Genomic DNA, 23562 nt, shown 5'->3' on the forward strand with positions numbered 1-23562 from the left:
ATGCTGGCTTACCATCTTTACCATCATCCAGTTTAGTCATCCAACAAGAAGAAATGAATATGAAATTCCAGCAATAAGAAATGAACAAAAGATTGGAGCTGAAGACCTTAAGTGATTGCTTTTTGCCCATTGACCAGATAAAATAGAACTATCTGCATTGACTATGCAGCATGGGGTTTTTATTATTTTTACCTAAAGATGTCTCTTTTTGGTAATGACAAATGTATTTTTTAAAAAAGCCTGGTTTTTCTCAATATACCTTTAAAGGTTTTTAAATTGTTTCATATCTGGTCAAGTTGAGATTTTTAAGAACTTCATTTTTAATTTGTAATAAAAAGTTTACAACTTGATTTTTTTTAAAAAAAAAGTCCACAAACTGCAAGCACCTGTTAATAAAGGTCTTAAATAATGTCCAAAAAAAAATCTATACAACAAAAACAAAAATTCACTCAAAAAAGAAATTGATGAGGACTTGAGAAAATGAAAAGACCTCCCTTGCTCCTTGATAGGTAGAATTAACATTGTGAAGTTGGCAATCCTACCAAAGGCAATATATAGATTTAACACAATTCCAATTAAAATCTCTACAGTGTTCTTCACAGAGATAGAAAAAATGATCTCAAATTTCATATGGAAAGGCAGAAGACCTTGCATATCCAAACGTATTCGCAGCAAAAGAAATACCTCTGGGGGCATCACAATACCTGATCTAAAGCTATATTACAAAGCCATAGTAATAAAAACAGCATGATACTGGCATAAAAGCAGGAGTAGAGACCAATGGAATAGACATGAGAACCAGGACTTTGGGTCAAGCAACTATACAACTTGATATTCGACAAAGCCCCTAAAACTATAGGCTGTTTAAAAGACAGCATCCTCAACAAATGGTGCTGGACACACTGGATAACCATACGCAGAAAGCTGAAACTTGATCCACACATTTCGCCATGCTCTACACTGAAGTCCAATTGGATCAAAGACCGCAATATAAGACCAGAAACTCGACTAGTACTTGAAAATTTAGTAAGTAGCTTCCATGATATAGGAATGGAAAAAGACTTCCTGAACAAAACCCCAGTAGCTCATGATTTAAACAGTCACTCAACCAATGGGACCTTGTGAAGCTAAAGAGTTTCTTTACAGACAAGCATACAATAAGCAAAGCCAATAGATTACCCACAGAATGGGAGAAAATATTTACGGGTTATCCAACTGACAGAGGCCAAATCTCTAGAATGTGCAAAGAACTCAAAAATCTAAACAGTAAAAATTCAAACACCCCACTCACAAAATGGGGCAAAGAGTTCAACAGGCAGTTCACAGAGGAAGAAATACAAATGGCAAACACACACTTAAGAAAATGTTCATCATTCCTAATCATTAGTGAAATGCCAATTAAAACAACTATGGGATTCCACCTTACCATAACAAGAATAGCAAACATCAAAAGATCAAGAGAAAATAAACACTGGTGAGGATGTGGAGAAGTAGGAACACTCATCCACTGTTGGTGGGAATGTTAGATGGTAAAACCACTTTGGAAAGCAATATAGAGACTCCTGAAAAAGCTGACTATAGAGATACCAACAGACCTAGTTATTCCATTACTGGGCAACTACCCTAAAACCTTCAAACCACAGGCCAGAGAGATTTACTCAAACATGTTTGTAGCGGCACAATTCATAATAGCTAAGAGCTGGAATCAACCCAGATGTCCATCACTAGAAGAATGGATAGCTAAGATGTGGTATATCTACACAATGAAATTCTATACAGCAGTAAGAAAAAATGACACAATAATATGTGAGGAAAAATGGTTTAAGCAGGAACAGATCATTCTCAGTGAACTTACCCAATCACATAAAAAAAATTGCCACATTGTCTCACTCATCCACAGCACCTAACCTGAATCTACCCAAGGTGTCTTACATACCCAGCAAGCATCTTGTGGACTAAACAATAGGATGGGTGGGGAGGGAGGGGAGGGCAATGGAGGGGTGGTGAGCACAAATCTAGATCCAAAAGGCAATGGTACCATAAAATTCTACTCCCTAAAAGGCAGACCAATGGCTGAACCTTCACCAGGCCCTTAGAGGGAACACCTGAGCCACAAGACACTAGAGAGGGTATGTTGAAGACCAACATTAATCTTCTACAGCTTCCCTCCCTCCATCATCCCCCCCTTTTTCTCTCTATATTCTCTCTAATTCTTGTATATTACTTAGCGCTTTTTTTGCTTTTCTTTTTTTTAATTAATTAATTTATTTATTTGAGAGCGACAGACACAGAGAGAAAGACAGATAGAGGGAGAGAGAGAATGGGCGGGCCAGGGCTTCTAGCCACTGCAAACGAACTCCAGACGCGTGCACCCCCTTGTGCATCTGGCTAACGTGGGACCTGGGGAACCGAGCCTCAAACCGGGGTCCTTAGGCTTCACAGGCAAGCGCTTAACCGCTAAGCCATCTCTCCAGCCCTTTTTTGCTTTTCTTAATGGGCACTGACCAATAACTCCCAGTACCAGCATGTGGCTATCATCCACAATGAGATTTTGATCAGAGAGACCTACAAGGTTTCCTAAAATAAAGACAGATTGCTGTCTGAGTACTTGATGAACCACAAAGGTTAGTGGTAAGACCCTGCTGCTGAGACCCTGTATGTGGTCGACACGTGAAATGGAATGGCATGGCTGGAAGCTGGAAGAGAATCAGTTCCTAGACAGTCAGCACATCTAGGCCAGAAGGTGCTACCTGGGTGACTGAGGGAAAATGACCAATGTCTGTTCAAGCATCTAACCTACTTAGCAGCAAATAACCTGTTGTGATGCCCACACAAGTGCAATGGTGGCACACAGCCATGGTGGGGAGCCAACTGCTCTTAATCTGGGTGACTGATCCCCTCAGTGGTATGATACACATAGGTGGAGCTAGGAAATAAGCCAGAACCATATCCAAACATAAGCCCTCTCTCCATTGTCAAGCTACCATCAATCATGGGCTACAAGAAGGCCCACACCTATTAAATTCTCTATAAAAAAAAAAAGTAAGTGTTATCTCATTTGTCCTGGTACTAACTTACTCTCTGTTGGAGAATCTGCTTCTCTTTTTCAGATAGATGTAGATCCTAAGGGGAGAGCCACCCCATCATACCTCAAACGGGCCCCAGCTAAAACTAAGAACAACTGGTGAAACAAGCAAGGGTGTTGTTACCCTGGTGAGCCAGATATCAGCACAAGAGTAAAGGAGATCAACAGAGAGAAAAATCAACTCCTACCAAATCAGAGAGCCAGAGACCCAGAGGCCCCCAACACCTCATCACTGAAGTGGATCAAAAATACACCCAACATGGCTCAGGGAAATTTTGTGGAAGAGGGGGTGGACAGTATGTCAGAGCCACATGTTGGTTCATGATATGCAGAGACATTTATCCTACACATAACTGAGGGCTAACTCCACAATGCATGACCCATATACCTCAACAAGGAGGGGCCAAGGGGATTGGGTAAATCATGGATGAGCCTAATAATGGTACCAAAGTGACTGTATTTGCTGAATATAAAACTAATTAATAAAAAAATTAAAAATATTTATTTTATTTTACTTGTTTATTAGAGACAGACAGAGAGAAAGAAAGAGAGAGAGGGAATGAACATGCCAGGGCTTCTAGCCATTGCAAACAAACTCCAGATGCTTGTGCCACCTTGTGCCTTTGTCTTATGTGGGACCTGGAGAATCAAGCCTGGATCCTTAGGCTTCACAGGCCTTAACTTCTAAGGCATCTCTCTACCCCTGGATTTTTTTTTAAATTTTTTATTTATTTATTTGAGAGCGACAGACACAGAGAGAAAGACAGGTAGAGGGAGAGAGAGAGAATGGGCGCGCCAGGGCTTCCAGCCTCTGCAAACGAACTCCAGACGCATGTGCCCCCTTGTGCATCTGGCTAACGTGGGACCTGGGAAACCGAGCCTCGAACCAGGGTCCTTAGGCTTCACAGGCAAGTGCTTAACCGCTACGCCATCTCTCCAGCCCTCTAGCCCTGGATTTTTAATATAAGCTGTTATCCACATATGTATTCCAGGCACAGACTTTTTATTTTTTTATTTTTGTATTAATTAGATTTGTACTCAGTGAATGCAGTCAATTTGGTACCATTGTTAGGCTCATCCATGTCCTACCCCCTCCCCCAGGCCCCTCCTTATTGAGGTATATGGGTCATGCATTCTGGAAACTTTTAATCACTGAATAACACTTCTATTTAAATTTCAACAAACATATCACATACAATTTCCAAGGTCCCAGTGTTATTTGTTTCCGTACTTCAGCAAGTGTCTCTGATAAATGCACATTTGCTTTCCTGAAGCCACACAAGCTTCTTGGTATGTATGAACACACCCAGGAGACGTAGCTAGCAAATAATCCCTTTGACTCTCTACTTTTACCTTCCTTTTTAGAAACAGAGACAGTTACCACTTCTTTTAGGAAGTTTAAATCATATCAACATGGCGGTAGTAGATAGAAAGGTAATATCTCATTCACTATGGTATTAAAGTGCTCTGAAAGGGTAATGCTAAAGAAAAATAGTACTGCTGCTGTGAAATATTTTGACTTACCAAGAAGTTTATTTTCCCAATAGGGAAATCTAGGCATAATATGAATCACATAGGCATATAACTACAGCCACTACACAAGAGACTCCAAATTTAATGCTGGGGATAAATAGGAAGAGATGAGTAATTTCAAGCATGAAAAAATAATAATGATTTGATTTATGGTGGACTACAATAACACTTGATTGTCTCTCATATTCTCTTCTTCAGGTAACAAATCCATTTCAATTTCCCATAACTAAAGAGCCTCCTGTAGTGATCATATACACCAGCATCATATACACCATATGGTGGACACATGACCTAGGCTCATCCAATCAAAAAGTCTCATTCCCCAGGCCACTGTAACTGTAGTTTTTTTTTGTTTGTTTTGTTTTGTTTTGTTTTGTTTTCCCACAAGCTTCCTATTTGAGATTCTCTTTTCCTTTCTGTTGAGGTGTTAGAAACAAAATCTTTAGCTCATTGTGCCTATATTTCTCAGTGTTTGGGAAAAAAACCTACCTGATGTAGAGGATAATATGAGACCAGAGGGATAAGGCCATGGAGAGGTGAATATATGTCACCTGGCTATTCTTTTAGAATACCATGTGAACAACACTCTCTGGAATTGTGCCACAAAGTATTCTTAATGAAGGGGAAAGACATCTAGGGATTTTGAATACCTTGTCCTAGCTTCTTGGGATAAGGATCATACAGTTTAACCTACAGTCTTTTTTAAAAAACTTTTTTTTGTTTTATTTTTATTTATTCATTTGAGAGCGACAGACAGAGAAAGAGGCAGAGAGGGAGAGAGAATGGGCATGCCAGGGCTTCCAGCCACTGCAGATGAATTCCAGATGCTTGAGCCCCCTTGTGCATCTGGGTAATGTGGGTCCTGGGGAATCGAGCTTTGAACCAAGGTCCTTAGGCTTCACAGGCAAGCACTTAACCACTAAGCCATCTCCCCAGCCCTAACCTACAGTCTTTTGATACTCTCAATATTCTTATCATTTTCGTCATTTAACACTACTTACCTTCATAGCTTTTGGATTTCCCTATACTTGTAACCTAAATAATTCTGAATGATGAAAATTTTCTATAACATTGTAGAATGCTCTCACACAGGTAATTTCATTTCACAGAGAACCTTATGGTACATATTTTATGAATGATTAAACAAAGAGATTAAAGACTTGTCTGTCATGATAGTGGAGCAAAATTTTAAAATGCAGAATTAAAAATATGAAAATTATATCCAGGCTTCATCCAGGTGGATTCAGTGAATCTCTCTCAGGCTACAATACATCAGATTGATTTATCTCCAAACTAAAGCTGGTATTTGGAAGGCAAAGATCCCCAGATCCTTACCCACATATTGTTGATTCCAGTTATGTTCTCTTCATTCTTCCTATCCATACTTTAGGTAAAGTGCCTGAAGAAGTGATCAGTATTGGGCCCCTGTTGCATTTACCAATTTTTCTTATAGCTTCTATTTATTAAGTACTGGCTATGCACCAGGCATCATAGTCAATACTGAATTGGTATTAGCACATTTAATCATCAACAAATGAATTCTACTTAATGCCTGAGTAAAAAGATGCACAATGAGATTACATAATTTGCCTCCATCATATTGGTAGCAAGAACAGTGGGATTCACAGGATTCAGTCTGTTTTTGCTTATGTACTCATCATGTGCTACTCTGATGGTCTGTGCTAAAGTTCTGTATATATTTAATATCACCTGTGTGCTTGTATGCCATTTTTATTCCCCACTCTCATATCTTGGATCTTTTTCTCCTGATGTATAATTCTATAGCTTCTGTGTCTGTAGGACCTGATTATTCCTATTTTGGCTCAATCTTTCTTTATATAACCTATGATTTATATAATTTAAAAAATTAATGTTCGTGTATCTCTCAAGATAATATTTCCAGTACTTATTCCCAAAAGTGACAATAGTAAAAAGGTTGGCCAGATCTGATCTGGTTGTGCATTAAATTAACAAGCTAGCATCAGCTGTCATTGAGTTCCCAAAGCACTACAAGTAACACAATCTCTCTCTGTCTCTCTTTCTGATGTGTGCACATGCCACCAACAACCTGTGGTAGTATGACCTATACACCCCTTTTTTGTACTATTATCTGCCATGGATCTTGTGGAATTTAATGCCCATGGTCTACCATAAGTGTGACATGCATAAATGGAATGTCAAGAAACAGTCTACACACATTTTGTCAATTTCATCTGTTCACATACATGTTTAGTCATTGAATTTCGTTCATGAAACACAAATTTGAAGATAAATTTCGAAAGAATTTTTTGACAAGAGAGCATTAATTCAGCATGAGACTTGATGGCTTAAGTCTTCCAGTGTAGCTATCAGCCCTTTGTGTTATCCATACTTCAATAAAAATTTACCCAAATCAAAATGAGAAAATAATAAGATTTATTTGAAAACATGTTCATTATGTAACAAGTCAAGTTCAAATTATTTTTTAATAAAATAGGCTTTAAAAACTTTTCTCAATTCTCTTCATCTCCATTGTTCTTCTCTACACAACCAGTTCTCCTTCTCCAACACTGAGTCACCTCAAAACCTGAAAGTCATCATCCTTTCATTATATTATTTTTCTGCTGAAGGCTTTGTCATCTTGCCTTCAAAATAACATAACAGGTTGAATACTGAGTCCTTTACTTATAATATTTGGATTCAGAAATGATTCAGATTTGTTTTTCAGATTTTGAAAATCACTGATTTGCATCCATATGAGATATCTTGAAGATGAGACTCAAGTCTAAACACAACATTTATGTATATTTCTTATACACATAGCCTGTAGTGAATTTTATTTTTTATTTTTATTTTTATATTTTTTAGTGAACCTGTGTTTTGACTTTGAAGTCAGGTCAATTATGGAATTTCCCACTTGTATATCATTGGCATGCTCAAAACCTTCCAGTTGGAATATTATTTATAGTTCATGTTTTTAAATTAGGTATTCTCTGTCTGTAAATATGAGTCTACTTTCCCATAGAAAGAAATTATTGTAATGTAAACCTTGTGGTGCTTGGGGTTTTGGAATAGGGACCTTATTTAATAAGCTAGCTGAAATCCCTGTGCAAATTGAAGCCCAATGCCAATAGCTGGATTCCAAGGTATGAGGAGTTTCCATTCATTATTCTTCCATATCCTCGGCAGTCATTATTCAAACAATAGTCAAAGAGTACCTTAGATAATAAAAATAACTCCTGCTCAAACTCTACAAAGGGTTCCCATTATGTTGAGAATGAAATCTAGAAAGTTCAGAACCACCAGGTTCCACCCACACACCTTCACCCTCTTCTCTCCCTCTTGTTAGCTCACTTCACCCCATCTTTTGTCTCTCTTTAAGGTCCTAGTTTGTGTGTGTGTTTCCTAATTTCTCTATCTAAAATGCCTATCACAGCATGGCTTGTCTCTTCCTTTTAGGACTCAGAGCAAAGTCCCTGCTCAGCGAAGCCTTGGCTAAGCAATAAAAGTAGATATTCCCCACAAATTCTACTTCTCTTTTAACACAACATCAGATTCGTTCCCCTCCTATCAATATCTGCAATGAATGGTTTTACCAATTTGTTTACCTAGTGGCTGGTCCTTCCAACTGAATGCAAGTCTCAAGGAGACTGGTTCATTTCATCCTAAGAATCTAGAGAAGCATACAACAGATAGTAAATGCTTTAAAATATATTATCCCATAATAATCTCTCCTTTGGCTTTTTATTTTTATTTATATACTTTTTAATTTAAGTTTTTTGTGGAGGGAAGATGGTTCTGTTTTGTATAAATGGATGTAAGGTTCAGTATAAGGTGAGCACAGGAGCATCAGGAGCCTGGTCTCCTCGGGCTTACACCTGTCTTTCGACAGCTATAAACTGCTACATTTTATAAGATAAATGAATACAACTAATGCTTTCTTTGGCTATTCTTTTTGCTTGTGACATTACTATACAGCAGTCCCTAGACAATCTAGTATATAAAAGACTCACCGAGTAAGAGCAAAGATGCTGGAATCTGTTCTCTTTTAAATCTCGATTTTACCCATTCTGGGCTGTATGACTGTGATGATTTGAATCACATGTCCTCCAGAGCTTCATGTGTTTTAAATGCTTGGTCCCCAGTTGGTGGCAATTTTGGATGTGAAGCCTTGCTAGAGGAAATGTATTGCTGGAGATGGGCTTTAGGGTGTTATCACCCATCTCCCCGTACTCAGAGCTCATTTCACTCTTTGTACTTTCTTCTAGCTACTGTGGCCAGACATGACACTCAGTCTTTGCTCTACTATCCTTGCCTTGCCATAGTGAAACTTCCATTTGAGACTGTAAGTCAAAATAAACTCTTTCCCATCAGCTGTTTTGGCTGGGTATTTTGTCCCAGCAATGAGAAGGTAACTATGATGGTCTTTGGCAAGTCACTTATCATCTGTCTAGAGTAGGTACACTACTAGTACTTTTTCATCATTTGTTGTGATAGATAATTATTTACATAGTAAGTAGTAACACCTATACTTCTAAAGTTGATTTGTATTTTCCTGACAGGTGATAGTGTCGCTAAGATGAAACTAATCCTCTTCAATAGAAAAACCAGTGAAGGAGCACTGAATAAAATCTTATAATGTCAATTTCAACAAACATTTATAATGAATCTAGGATCTTAAACATTTAAACTTAAATGTATCCTCTTATCCTATCCCTTGAAACAAGATCTATATTCTATTATCACTTGTTTGAGTTTCTTTCTTTCCCAATTCCTGTCTAAGAAAACTTGTGCATGGAACTTATAGCAAATGAAAAGGTGGATAGACATAGAAAATCTCACTTGGAGGCTAGGGAAACAGACCACCTGTGTGAATGGAATTCAGGTCCCTTGCCCATATACGTGTCTGCCCCAGCCTCTGTTCCCCAGCCCTCTGCCTTAGCCATTCACTCATTTGTACACCTACTCTCTCCATGTTTTACTGAATGTCTACATTCATGGCCATCTCCTAGGTGCTAGAATTAGTGAAACACATCAGATTTTTTCTGTCCTAGAGTTTACATTCTTATGCAGGGAATAATGGTGAAATGGGATGGTAGGGGTTCAGGAAAGCCCTTGATCCCCAAACCCTAAGTTTGTGCCTACTTTTAACCAATAAATAAATAAATAAATAAATAAGACTAAGAAGGATAATTATTAAATTATTATATTTATTGAGGAAAGTGTGAACCAAGAGAAGGAAAATGAATGCACCCACATGGTCTGAAAGAACATGTGATGGGCCTGGAGAAACCATAAAAAGAAAGTTAGAGAGGAAGGAAATGTTAAAAGATCTCCTGCCATGTGAAGGGCAGGAGAAGGTAGAGAATCCATGTGTGAAGTAGGGGGTTCAAGAGGTTCTCCTGGCTGAGCTGAGACGAGGAAAAGCTCACCAGAATTTGGAGGTTCATGAGTGGTTAGGCAGCCCAGAGAGAGGCTTGTCCCCGTGCATGCATCCACTTATTTATTTAATTTTGTTTTATTTATTTATTTATTTTTTGAGGTGGGGTTTCTCTCTAGCCCAGGCTGTCCTAGAGTTCGCTATGTAGTCTCAGGGTAGCCTCAAAGTCATAGTGATCCTCCTATCTCTTCCCCCTGAGTGCTGGGATTAAAGGCGTGTGCCACCATGCCTGGCTTGCATGCATTCACTTATAACCTTAATGTGGTAGGTTTTAACTTCTGGCTCAGGTGAGCCAAAGAGACAGCTAGTTGGTCTGGGCTAGATGCTAGCACAGGAATAGGCGAGTCATGATGCCAAGTTCTGGGGTCTAAGCTTGACCAACCACAATGTTAGGATTAGGTTTAAATCCTAGGAAAGACCTCCTTCCTAGGAGGGGCTCGGGTTGTTTGTACTAAAACAGAACTTGGGAAGACATAAGAAATCCTATCATACTTTTATCTCTAGCAAAGTGGATACTGCAAGTATACTTTCAAGGACCCAGTCACCCTAATTGCCTAACAAAGCTACATGACCCCCTCTCAGTGTTGCAGGTAAGTAATGATAAGATAAATAAGTCAACAAGTTTTCAGACAAGTATAAATTTAATTAAAACCTTAAATAGGGAATAGTAAGACTCTTTTGTGGCAGGCCAAGTCTAGTCAAGAAAAGAAATACATTACCTCAGTCAGATATCAGCAGGCTTGTCATTGGGGATGTCCATGTCTCAATCACTAACTTATAAAACCAGGAACTAAGACTATAGAATGCTGATAACTGGTCCTATGAATGGTATCTGAGTTGTATCTCTGTCCCTGGATGGAAACATGACATTTGGAACTGCTTGTAAGGTCATAATTATTATCTAGCTGGAGGTTTTCTGATAAAGAACAGGGGTATACCATTGTCCCTTACCTTAGGAATTAATCTAAATGGGCCTGTCATTCACTTGGGCAGAAAAACACCCCTTTGATGAAGCTGTCTTTTCCAGAGACTTTAGAAATGATATGAAGTCTACCTAGAAATATAAATGGGCACAATGGTCCTTCTGGTCATTGTCCTGTCTCGCTTCTTGAGAGTATTCTCTGCTTTACTCTCCAAAAAGCTACCTTTTGCACTGCACTCTGACCATGTTCTGCACCATCCAAGGATAGATTTAGAAGATTAGTATAGGTCTAGACACAGAATCTTGTGTATTTGGAGGTTTGGGCATGCAGGATATAAGCTAAACATGCAGTCTCCCACTCCATTCAGGAAGAAAATCTATTGGCAGGACACTGAGACCATCCAAAAGTCCAGGAGGGAAGGGCTGTTATGAACAAAAATCAGGTTGCCTGAGATCTTCTCCAAGTAGTCATTCTTTTCTGTCCTACTACTGGGTTTCCCTTGTTACCAGTGGTTTCTGTGCAGGTTCTTAGCATCTTATTCCAAGAATTAAAACAGTGCAGACATACAGAGATGGTAAAGTAGCAAGAAGTTTTAGTAAAGAGCAAAATAAAAGTAGAAGCTGGAGGTACTCCAGGAAAGTAGTTGGCTTCTTGAGTCAGAATACTCAAGAGCATCGATTATTGTGTGGGGCTTCCCTTTTGGGGGCCCAAGAGGAGGAGAAGGAGTTGGTTGCTAAGGGGTGTGTGATGTGAGTGATTTCTGTTTTGATTGAAAGGCTTGGGTTAGATAAGCCTTTATTTACTGAACATGTCCTTTCCCATGAATCATCTGATTTTAATCATATGCATGTTCAATCATGCATATGCATAAGATGGTAAGTAGGGGATCTTCCCTGACAGTTCATTCAAAGGTCACAGTTTGCCTTGTTTTGTGTGCACCCCAAGCCAGTTCATACTGGATGGGCTAACTGCCTCTATTCACCAAATAGTCAGAAAAATATTTTAATAGAAACCTACCACTGAGGGTGAATTACCAAGAGGTTGCTAAAATGGGGCAACCCTGCTGCCTTGTTTGAAGCTCAGTGCATGTGTAGATCAATGGCAGTGGGGGGCTCTTTCAATGCTTTTTTTTAACCCTTTCTTTCTCTTTGTTGTTTGTAAGACTTAATCCTCTGGAAGTTTGAAATTAGCTATTCATTTCCCAGTAAGGCTATGAGATCTTCCGGAATAAAAATAACTGCCACTTGTTCATTCATTTTTTTTATTGATTCAATAACCTAAACAAAAAAATAACATGTGAAAGCTGGAAACAGAATGTTTACTTTAAGTACCACTACCAGCTGTGTCAGTCTTTTCCTCAGAAAAATGGGGACAATCATAATACTTACCTCATAAGGTTAAAGTGGAACAAAGCTGGAGTGTAATGTGATCCCTCAGTGTGTGCCAGCTAGGAGTAGGACAGCACTTACTATCTGCAGGTGCTATGCAACATTTACTTTGTGTGTGATTGGAAGTTCATTGTTACCACCGTCCCACTTTATAGAAAATAGGGCTGAGAAGTTAAGTGCTGTGCCAGAGGACATTGCAGAGCCAAAACTGGGTTCCCTGCTTGGGTGTCTGGAAAGCTCAAGGTTTCCATGCTGTCTTAGTTGCAATGCCTTACCTTTGTAGCCTGAAACTTCAGGGCAGAGGACTAAGACTCAAATAATCCATTTGGCCTCTCTCTTTTTTCTCCTCTCTTTCCCTATCTTCCTTTTTCTCTTTTTTCTAAAAAAAAAAATATTTATATTTAAGCTGAAAGAAGGAGAGGGAATGAATAATGAATATTAACAAGCACTTCACTTCTTGCCACTGCAAACAAATTGTGGAGCTATGTGCCATTGTGTGCATATGCCTTTACTTGAGTGAGTAATAGGAAATTGAAACAGGGCCATCAGGTTTTGCAAACAAGTGCCTTTAACTATGGAGCCATCTCTCTAGCTCCTTCCTTCCTTCCTTTCCCCCTCCTTCCGTCCCTCCCTCCCTCCCTCCCTCCCTTCCTTTCTTCCTTCCTCTCACCCTCCCTTTCTTCCTTCCCTCCCTCCTTCTCTCTCTGTCTCTCTTTCTTTCTTTCTGACAGATAGTCATATGATTTGAACTTCCTACGTAGCCAAAACAGGCCTTGAACATCTCATCCACCTGTAGCCAAGTTCCAAGTTCTTAGATGGCATGCATGTGCCTTGTATGGAGTCACACAAATGGATCAAATTGATTCTTATGGTTGTTTCACATATTATTCAGGCCTCACATGAGCTCAGCATTTTCTTTGGTTCTAACTCACATCATGGCTTCACAATGCAGAACTGAAGGTAGATATGTTGGACCAGTTTTTTTAATCCTTGTAATTTAAGGTCAGGTTCTGAAACAGCATGTTGAAATATATATTGTTCACAGCCTTTTTCTGTTCACTGAACTTTCCAATTAGTGTCCACTGAAATGGATGCCAGGGAGAATTTCTTACAAGTTATGGTGTCATTTTGAATTGTGGTGATTATGAAGGCTACAGTGACAGGAAAGACCAAAGATATATTTTTTTCCCTCCCTTCACATTGCTTGGCAAAACTGGCTGTGAAAAATAACTCTAGAGTTAAGAGTTCTCAGATATAAAACTACATTAAAGTTTTTTTTTAAAATCAGTTTGTTGCTGAAAGTTCTAATTTAAATGTTCCATTTCCTTGAGTTTTGTTTTTTAGATTATAGTGTAAATGGCTTTCAGGGTAATGTTAAATTGATTATCAAATGCCTTCAGTGCATTTCTGGTCTCCATCTATTTAAGTATAGAACAAAATAGTATAGATTTTCTTTCCTTCCTTTGAAATGTCATTTGCTGTTAGCTATTTTTAATACTCAGCTGCTTTCCTTTTCTTTTGTTTATATTAATTTGCATAGACCTTTTACAAAATTAGATACAATATGGAATTATACTGTGGTCTGAGGGTGAATATGAACATTGCAGCTGATATTTTATTTTATGTGAGAGAGATTAGAGAATTTTTCACCTTTTATTCTCCTTAAAAATGCTCCAGTCAATGAATAATTTAAATCTGAATTCTGAAGAACATGTTTGACAATTTCATGGTGCAAGCACCTTTATTTTATGCTTCCTTCCTGAAGGCATGAGAGGTGCCAGGTTTTATAATCCAAACTCAATCACTCATGTCCTTTGCTGGGTCTGTGTGGGTATGTGTGTCTCACTTCTAAGAATACTCAACTCATGTACAAGAAGAGTTCTAGTAAGGTCACTGTCAGCCTCACTTATTCTACATCATCTTCCCAGACAGTGTAAGGGTGTGGGCTTGCACCTTTTTTTAATGATAAAACTAAAAGGCCGTGCTCTTTTATGAAAATGTAAGTCTCTTTTCCAAGGATCACTGGTTTGTGGCCAAAAGTTTGCAAGGGATTCCCTTTCTGTTTCCATATTAGCTATATACTGTAGGAAGTTCCATGTTGCTAGGATGAACATCCAAACCAGGAATAGTTTAGGACAGGAAGGGATATATTTCAAGCTTATAGATACAGGGGAAAGTACAATCAATGGCAAAAAACATTAAAAAAAAAAAAGAAGCTGTGTCCATACATCCAAGCAGAGAGAGACCATTATCAGCCAGCAAACACCAAACAGCAGCAAACACAAGTGGGCAGCAAATAGCAAGGACCCACGTTGCAAGCTTTAATAAAACATATGAGTCTATGGGGTACATACATTTAAATTACCATACTATACTACAGTTTCATGGGGTTGGCTAAAAACAAAATGTTTCAAACTATACTTGGCTTTGATCAATTTTATCAGTATCTGTTGTGCATTTCTGATCATCTCAATGAAAAAGAACATGTGAACATAAAAAATGTGGAATATCTATGCATTAGGAACTCAGAAACCATACAAGGAAAGGATAATTTTTGATGCATTGTGTTGTCTTCAGTTTTAAGCACATCTCACGTTGTGACAAGTAGATAAATATAGCCAACTTGTGTTTTAAGAATAGACTCTGTAAATTTATTTTTGGAATTCAGAAGCTTAATAATTGTATGTAGAAATTGTCAAGAATACTGACCAAGCTCTGCCTTCTTTGCACACAGATGATGATGGAACAGTGCATCAACTTCCTAGAACTTTTATAAAATCAAAACAAAATGTAGAGCTTTAAATTACAAAAATATATTGTCTCTCCACTGTAGAGGCTAGAGATCCATAATTAAGGTATCAGCAGGGCTACACTCTCTTCAGAGGCTTTAAGAGAATTCTTCTTTCCCTCTTTTAGCTTCTGGTAGTTGTTGACTATACTGGCTGTTCCTTAGCTTGTAATACATCACTGCAATGTCACCCCTTTCTTTACACTGTCTTCTCCCTTCTGTGTCTACATTTCTGGGTCCAAAATATCATAAGAAATTTAATGTCTTACTATGCCTCTTCTAGAAAATGGGGTGTCAATACTCTTACAGGCTAGCTGGCCTCCATAGTTTCAAGGTTGTTCATCTACTTAAAGGGTGTTCTCCACTAAGACTGGAAGTCAGGCATTCATCTAGAGGAACAATTAGGGAGATGCTTTCTTCATAGTGTGAAAGCACATAGGAGCCCTTCCATAACCCTGAGAGTGGTTATCTCTTCAAATTTTGGTTCATCCATCTTTTCTTACCTTTCCCCAGTCCTAGCTTGTTCCTTAAGGCAGTGCAAAGAATAAATCTTTGAAAATTCCTGGCATCTTTGTCATGAGAAAGAAAAATTTAGTTTTTATCTGTGGTGTGGAACCCTGTGCCCTCAGGGTGTTGAAAAGTTTGGAGTGGTTCAGGTGACAGTGAACTAAAGTCTCATCTAATTTTTTTTTTCTCAGAATCCAGAGTACATGCTTAGTGCTTTCATGTCTTACCAACAGAAACAGACATTGCTATTATCTTCTATTTCATAACACATTTTCATAGCTGACACTCACTGCTCAAATTTTTTTTAAAAATATTTATTTGCAAGCAGAGATATGAGAGAGAGAGAGAGAGAGAGAAAGCAAGTATGGGTCTAACAGGGCCTCTAGCCACTGCAAAAGAACTCCAGATACATATACCAATCTGTGCATCCAGCTTGTGTGGGTACTGGGGAATTGAACAACTCAGGTCATTAAGCTTGGCAAGCATCTTAAGCATTGAGCAATCTCTGGAGCCCAGTGGTCTAAATGGTTATGTGAAAGGAAAAGTCTGCAAGTAACCACAGTGTTACCTGTGTTATGTACTGTCCTGGATGTCAACATGCACAGATGAATGAGATGCTGACTCTATCCTCAGGGAACTCAGAGTGCATGAACCGCATTTTTACTCCAGGATACCTAAGGGGAACATGCTACTGGAGAGAGCACCTTCCAACCTGGCCCAGATGCTTAGAACACTGCCCTTTGCCAGATGTGATGACCCTAACACTTTGTTTTCTGATATAAGAGGTCTTAGTACCTGAATGATGAAATGGTTGTTATCTAAAGTTCTTCTGTCCAATAATTGAGCTGTGTTTAACATAAAAACCCTGACTTCACACTGTTTTTCCTTATTTTATAAAAATAAGTTTATTTTTATTTATTTATTTGAGAGAGAGAGATGTGCAGAAAGAGAGAAGGAGAGAATGGGCATACAAGGACCTTCTGCCACTGCAAACAAACTCCAGATGCATCATGTGTCACTTGCATTTGGCTTATGTGGGTCCTCAGAAATCAAACCTGGGTCATTTGGCTTCATATCCAGCCTGACACTTTTTTTTTTTTTTTTTTTCTGGTTTTCGAGGTAGGGTTTCACTCTAGCTCAGACTGACCTGGAATTCACTATGTAATCTCAGGGTGGCCTGGAACGCATGGTGATCCTCCTACCTCTGCCTCACGAGTGTTGGGATTAAAGGTGTGTGCCACCATTTCCGGCTTCTGACACTGTTTTCTTAATAACAACTTTTTGGAACCCATAGCTAGAGCTGGGAAACAAGTCATAACTATATCCAAAAATCAAGTCTGCTCTCCAATATGAAGCTCCTACCAATCTTGGGCTACAAGAGGGCCTAACCTATTAAATTCCCTCTAAAATAATAATGGTCCAATTTATCTGGTTCTGACTTCACTCTCCAATGTATAATCTGCTTCAGATGGATGCAGAACCTGAGGAGAGATTCAGACCATTGCACCTCACTAGGGCCTCAGCTGAAACCATACAGTAATTGAGGAAATGAACAAGAATGCTGCTTTCTTGGTGAACCTCATATCAGCCCAAGGATGAAGGAGATAGACACAGAGAACACTCAACTCCTACCAAACTAGATATCCAGAGACACAGAGGCTCCCTCATTACTGAAGCAGACCTAAAATAAACCTAATATGGATCAGGAAAATTTGCTCAAGAGTTGGGAGAAAAGATTGTTAGAACCACATGTTACAACATTATGCACAGAGACATTACCTCCTCCCCATAACTGATGGCTACCCCCACAATGTATGACCCACAGTCTCCAAAAAGGAGGGTCACTTCAGAAGGGGGAGGCAAATGATGGTACCAACATGGCTATTTACACACTGAGTATGTACATAAGTAATAAAAAAAAAAAGAGTGAGAGGATTTTAGAGCAAGCTCTGAAATCCCTCTTCATTAATTCTACTTAATAGTATAAAGTGGTTTGATAACTACTTTTAAAACTAATTAACTACAAACATTCTGATAAATAATATTTAATATATGCTAATGAGGACTCACATTTATGAACTGCATTTTAGTAGTTTCTTATAATTTTTTTGCAAATTAATGAACATTACATCCTACAAGAAATGACATACTTTGATGGCAGTTTCAATGTAGTTGACATCTTCGGTCCACTCTTGTTAGAAAGAACTGGTGAATAAGTGATATTGACTAGGATTCCTAGATAGAGCAAGTGAGATGTGCTTACGGTGCCTGAGAATCTTTCTCTTCCACCTTGGGGAATGTAGGAATGGCCTTCTTAAATCTCTATTCTTGGGATCACACCTGTTCATTGGCAATAAGTTGTAAACAGTATATCACCATTACTTGGCACAGAGAAGATGCTTAATACTATGTTTTTGATAAACATATAAACTGATTTAGCTCTCTTATTTATGTTTCCTGGAATTTTACTGGAGCTCTTCATTGTGCAATGCATTATTCCCTAATTTAGGAGTGATAAAAGGAAATTTTTTGCTGGTTTGAAAAAATTGTATAACATTTCTTCCTTTCACTATATAATGATATGGTAAATAATATACTATTAACATATGTACATATTATAGTCTGAATCTAAAAATTAAGTTTGTTCATATTATATATTTATTTATTATACTAAAGATTGATATCTGTAAAAATAATAATTTCGGCATATTTTATCACACAGTAAGCTTTGTCCTGAAATAATGGGAAAATATAAACATCTTGACAGAAAGTAGTATTTGAGTATAGAAGAACACTGAATTCTGTACTTTAGGGTGTTTGGAGAATAAGTGATTTGTATGTTAATATATTGACAACGTGCAAGGATTAAATAGCTTTATCCCTTTCAAAAGTGTGCCACTATTGGAAGTTTCAGCCTATATATATTCAATTACTAAATATTTCTTCTTATGAAGATGCTAAACAGATAATGGACTCAAAGAATTTTCTTCAAGCAATATTTTCAGAGAAACATTCTTGATTACTTACTTCCTAGGTGCTACAAGTGTGTGAAATAGTGTCTAGAGATTGGTCTTACCTTCAACTTAACACCTTCTGATGAGAAGACATACAAGAAACTAAAAGGACAAAACTGTTTTGTCACCAACTGGTGAAATTCCACTTTAAACTAAAGTACCTGTTACTCTGGTGTTTGGTGGAGGCTGTTTGCCAAGGATTAAACTGTAAAACTATTTTATGTTGCTGAAAGATATAGTAATTTCATCCCACTGATTTGGAAAAAAAGTACTTTAAAAAAGATAACCTCTTAGCCAATTAGAAAGCTATTGGTTACCCACTGAGGCTGTGTGCCATTATTGCACTGGTGTGTACATCATGTCAAGGTTATTGCTTCTGAGTAGCTTAGACCTCTGGTTGCTCAGACTGTTGTTGGCCACTTTCCCCCAGTAGCTCATGTAGTGTGTTCCAGCACTAGACAGGCTAACTGTGTGGGCACTGGCTTTCTTCTGACTTCAAGCAATAGCTTTCTGACTGGCTAAGAGATCTGCTCAATGTAAGGGTACCCATATCTGGAACTGGGAACCAGATCAGAATCCTATGGAGACAAAGATTATGTTCTCTAGTGTCTAGCTCTCATTAGTCTTTGTCTGAAAGAGGGGCTACATACATCAAATTCTCCCTAAATTAATAATGTTTATCCTATTTGATCTATGCTGACTTCAGTCACCATTGGAGAATCTGTTTTTTCTTTTCAGAAGGTAGCCAGAGACAAGGAGATAAACTATCCCTCTCACTTCAGTCAAACCACAGCTAAAACCACAGAGGAATTGGGAAGCTGTGCCTGAGTGCTGATTCCATGATGAACCTGATAATCTGTGGCATGGTGTAGGAAACAGACCCTGAGGACATTCAGCACCTACCAAAGCAGAGATCCTGAAGCTCATAAGAAATTATCACTGAAGTTTACTTAAAACTCACCCACCACAGCTCAGGGAATAGTTCAGAAGAGGAGGCAGAAAGATTATAAGAGCCACAGGTTGGGACATCTTGCTCAGAGCATTCCCTTCCCCAAAATATAACTGACTGCTGCTCCCACAATGCATAAACCATAACCTCATAGAGAATACCTATAACCCCAGTAAGGAGGGTTCCCAAGGGAATTGGGGCAGAGTGAGGGAAAAGAAGGTATCAACATATGATGTATCTATATGAAATATGTTGTTAACAATAATAATAATAAAAATAAGAAAATATAAACATAAGAAAAAAGAAATAGAAAAATAGTAGATATACAGTCCTTCAGTCTTTGTAGTAATAAGTCATATTATTCTAATAGAAGAGTTCAGACTCAAGAAATATTACAAATAAGCTAAATGCTGTTCAAAAAAAAAAAAAAGAAAAGAAAAGAAAACTCTGCTAAAAGGTAAGACCCTATTGTTGAAGATACCACAAGCTGTGATCACCTGACATCAGAATACCATGCTGGAATCAAAGGGAAATTAGCTCCCTCCTGGTTAGCCCCACAGTGTTGGAAAGTACTGTAGGAGCTGCTGGAAGAAAACAGTCTCTAACACCATGAATAAGCAAGGGACCATGAAGACTATGAAATAAACCATCAGCTGGACAAGAAGTACACATTTGTGCAATAGACACAGAGTGTCTGTGAGTAACCAACTGTTCTGTGATTGGACATGAGATCCACTCACCTGGTACTGGAAAACAAGTCAGAATCTCATTGTCAGGAAACTCATAGACGTCAAAGAGAAGCCCTACTGCTGTCTGAGGAAGAAATGTGGGCTTGCATAAAAATTATATTTATATCAAATAATTTTGCATATCCCCAAGCTGCTTTCACTCTTGATTGGAGAATCTGTTTTATTTTACAGAAGGCAGAGAAAATGAAGAACCAAGATCTCTCTATAAGACAAAAAGGATAGCTGACTGCCCACTATGAGATGTGCCAGCTCTGCCACAACTGCCAAGGTTCAGGAGAAATTTCAGAGGAAGCAGAGACATGAATACTGCTCTTACTGCTAGCCTGGAAACAAAATCCAGGTCATGGTAACAGGCATAGCAATTGATCAAAACCCATCAAAGCAGAAATCTAGAGACTACAGAGAGCTCAACACAAAATTAGACTGCCAATAGGCATGTCATAGTTCAGGGAACATTGTAGAAGAGAGGTTGGAAAGACTTTAGAAACCACAGAGTTATAAGGAATACCCGAAGCACAGTTCCCTCATTATATCTCAGAGACTGACTGGGACCTTCATGACTTCAGTGAGGAGGACCCCAATGAAATGGGAAGAGGGGCAAGGGCATAAAAAAGTGTAACTTGTTATAATGTACACAATAATATAATTTTTTTAAAAATCTAAACATGATATAGTCATTCATTTGGAAATGACAAAAAACATAGGTTATTAAATATTAAATAAATCCTACTCTGAATATAGAAATAAGTTGTAAAATATATTCATATTTCTAGACTCTCCTTTCCCCCTTTTTTTCTCAATGTAATACACCAAGTTTATTTGGGTTAGATAAAATACTTAATGTCAAATGGATGTACCCACTGTCAAATGGATGATAGAAGAGAGCTCATGCTCATGTTCTCTGTTTTAAAAGCTAGAAAAAGTGACTTTTTTTGGTTTTGAGGTTGAGAGTAGTCTCACCTTTACTGTAACATCTAAAAGAATAAGAATCAGATGAAGATGATTTGACTGGAAATTCCCATTGCTTACTAGAGAGGTTATAGTGGCAGTTACTGCTCTCATAAAATTGTACAGAACAAAATCCTCTTTGCAGTTGTCCTTCCCTCTATTCTGATATTCCCAGTGTATAGTGAATTCAATAAGCTATTTCACCTATCTCAGTATTTAGCATTGTATTTTAAAAGTCTTATTTTGAGGAAGTTGTGACAGGTTTAAAGTGTTCAGATAAAGTGTTGGAAAAGCAGAATGTTTGTATCTCTTCTCTCTCCTTCCCTCTTTCTCTCCTTCCCTCCCTTTCTCCACCTCTCCCTTCCTCCTTACCTAAGTATGGCTAAAATAGCAAATAAGACTTTTTAAAAAAAATTTCTTTGTTCCTTTGTCAGCAGTAAGGAGACTGAGACACACCTAGTGGATTCCTCTCTCAATAGCCTGAGGAGTTCCCTTTTCAGAGATTTCAACCCAGACACACCCCAGGATACCTGATTTCAGTGCAGAAGAGTACTCCAGGCAGAGATGGAGTTTTCATTAAACAGAGAGTAAGCTGTTGCAACACAGGAAGTTCAAGTGTGTGCTTTGCAAGAGTCACTTAGGGAGAGCAAAGCATACACAAGAGTCACAACACTATCTCTTTGTAATAGATATAGATAGAGGTTTGATGACTCTCAAGTAGCCTAAAGGCTGCTAAGAAACAACATCACCTTTCTCTCTAATGTCCAAAGAGTGTAATTTGTGACAAGATTAAAAGTTAAAGGAGTTCTCTCACTAAACACTTTATGAGGGATACTGTCCAGACCTAGGAATGAGAAGGGGTGGTAAAGATCTAAGGTTACTGATTATTTTACCCCTAACTGAGTACAACTTACTTATTGTCCCTAACATGATACCTCTTGGAAATATCTAACATCTCACTGGCAATTTGGTCCTTGTATGAACTCTGACATCTTCTGCTTTTTCTCCTAGTAATATCATTTAGTCTTCTATCAGTAAAAGCAGATCAGACCTTCGTGATAGAGGCCTGTGTGCTTCCTATGCCATTTTGACTTTTTGTCCTGACACATCTTGATACTTCCTGAGTGTCCCCTTTGAATGAGACTGTGACGTCTGCTGTTTAAGAATCTGACATCTAAATTAGGTAGGTGGGTAGGGGAGAAATTTATTTGTGAAAATATAAAAAAAAGGAGAATGTCAATTGTAGAAGTAGGCCTTAAGACAGCTTTTAATTTCTGTAACAAAACTCCATGGGCATGCTAATTCATATTTTAAAAGATGCTTATTTTGACTCATGATTCTTGAGACACAAGGTCCAACCAGCAATGATACAGGCTTCTGAGAGGGTTCCTGTGGGCTAAATCACAGCAAGAAGCATGTTTGTATATCTAGGTCTATGTCTTTTTTGATTGACATGAAAATGAGTGATAAAGTAAAAATGACTTAGAACACTGAAAGTCATCTCAATTTCTGTATAAAATTCATATGGTCCTTAATAGATCATCAGGGAGATTTTAGTCCATCTCTGCATAAGAGAGACAAAAACTTTTCATAGTAAAACCATTTTCTTCCTTGTCTACTTAAATCAGATATCTCATTTGTTAGTAGATTAAGGCCATTCAATTGCAATAAGATTCTAATTCAGAGGTTGACAAAATAGGCAAGTATCTGATTATGTTTCTGGACCTATTCAATGGCTAATCAAAACCATAATCTCTTCTTGATTACATGTAAGAAGGGTAACACTTCAGTTTTGTACCAGTTAATCATGAAACCAAAAAAAAATTTGTTAAAATACTTCATAATCTTTATACCACCTGCCCACAGGTACAGCAATTACTGAAAGATGAGAAGACTAGGGAATAAGATCATTTCTAAGTGGATTCTAGTTTTAATATTTAGTTAAATTATAGCTGGTAAGAAAAATATGTATGGGACAAATGAAAAAAGTTTAGTGGAAAATAGCACTTATGCATAATGAAAAAATATAGGTAATTATATTTATCACCTGACTGTGGTGATCCTTTCACCTCTGGTTACCACCCCCCCCCCCAAGCTAGAGTTTCACTCTAGCCCAGGCTGACCTGGATTTCACTATGGAGTCTCAGGGTGTTCTCAAACTCACGGTGATCCTCCTACCTCTGCTTCTTGAGTGCTGGGATTAAAGGTGTGTCTGACTGCTCTGTTTTAATTTTTTTAATATAAATAAAAAATGTGTTT

General features: G+C 38.1%; 1 pseudogene; it reads left to right on the forward strand.

Annotated features, from left to right (window-relative positions):
• The first annotated feature begins 4498 nt into the window (after positions 1 to 4498).
• LOC101603552 overlaps positions 4499 to 23562 on the forward strand; it is a 49251-nt pseudogene continuing 30187 nt past the window's right edge.

Source organism: Jaculus jaculus, chromosome 4 (assembly GCF_020740685.1).
Source record: "Jaculus jaculus isolate mJacJac1 chromosome 4, mJacJac1.mat.Y.cur, whole genome shotgun sequence".
Taxonomy (NCBI): domain Eukaryota; kingdom Metazoa; phylum Chordata; class Mammalia; order Rodentia; family Dipodidae; genus Jaculus; species Jaculus jaculus.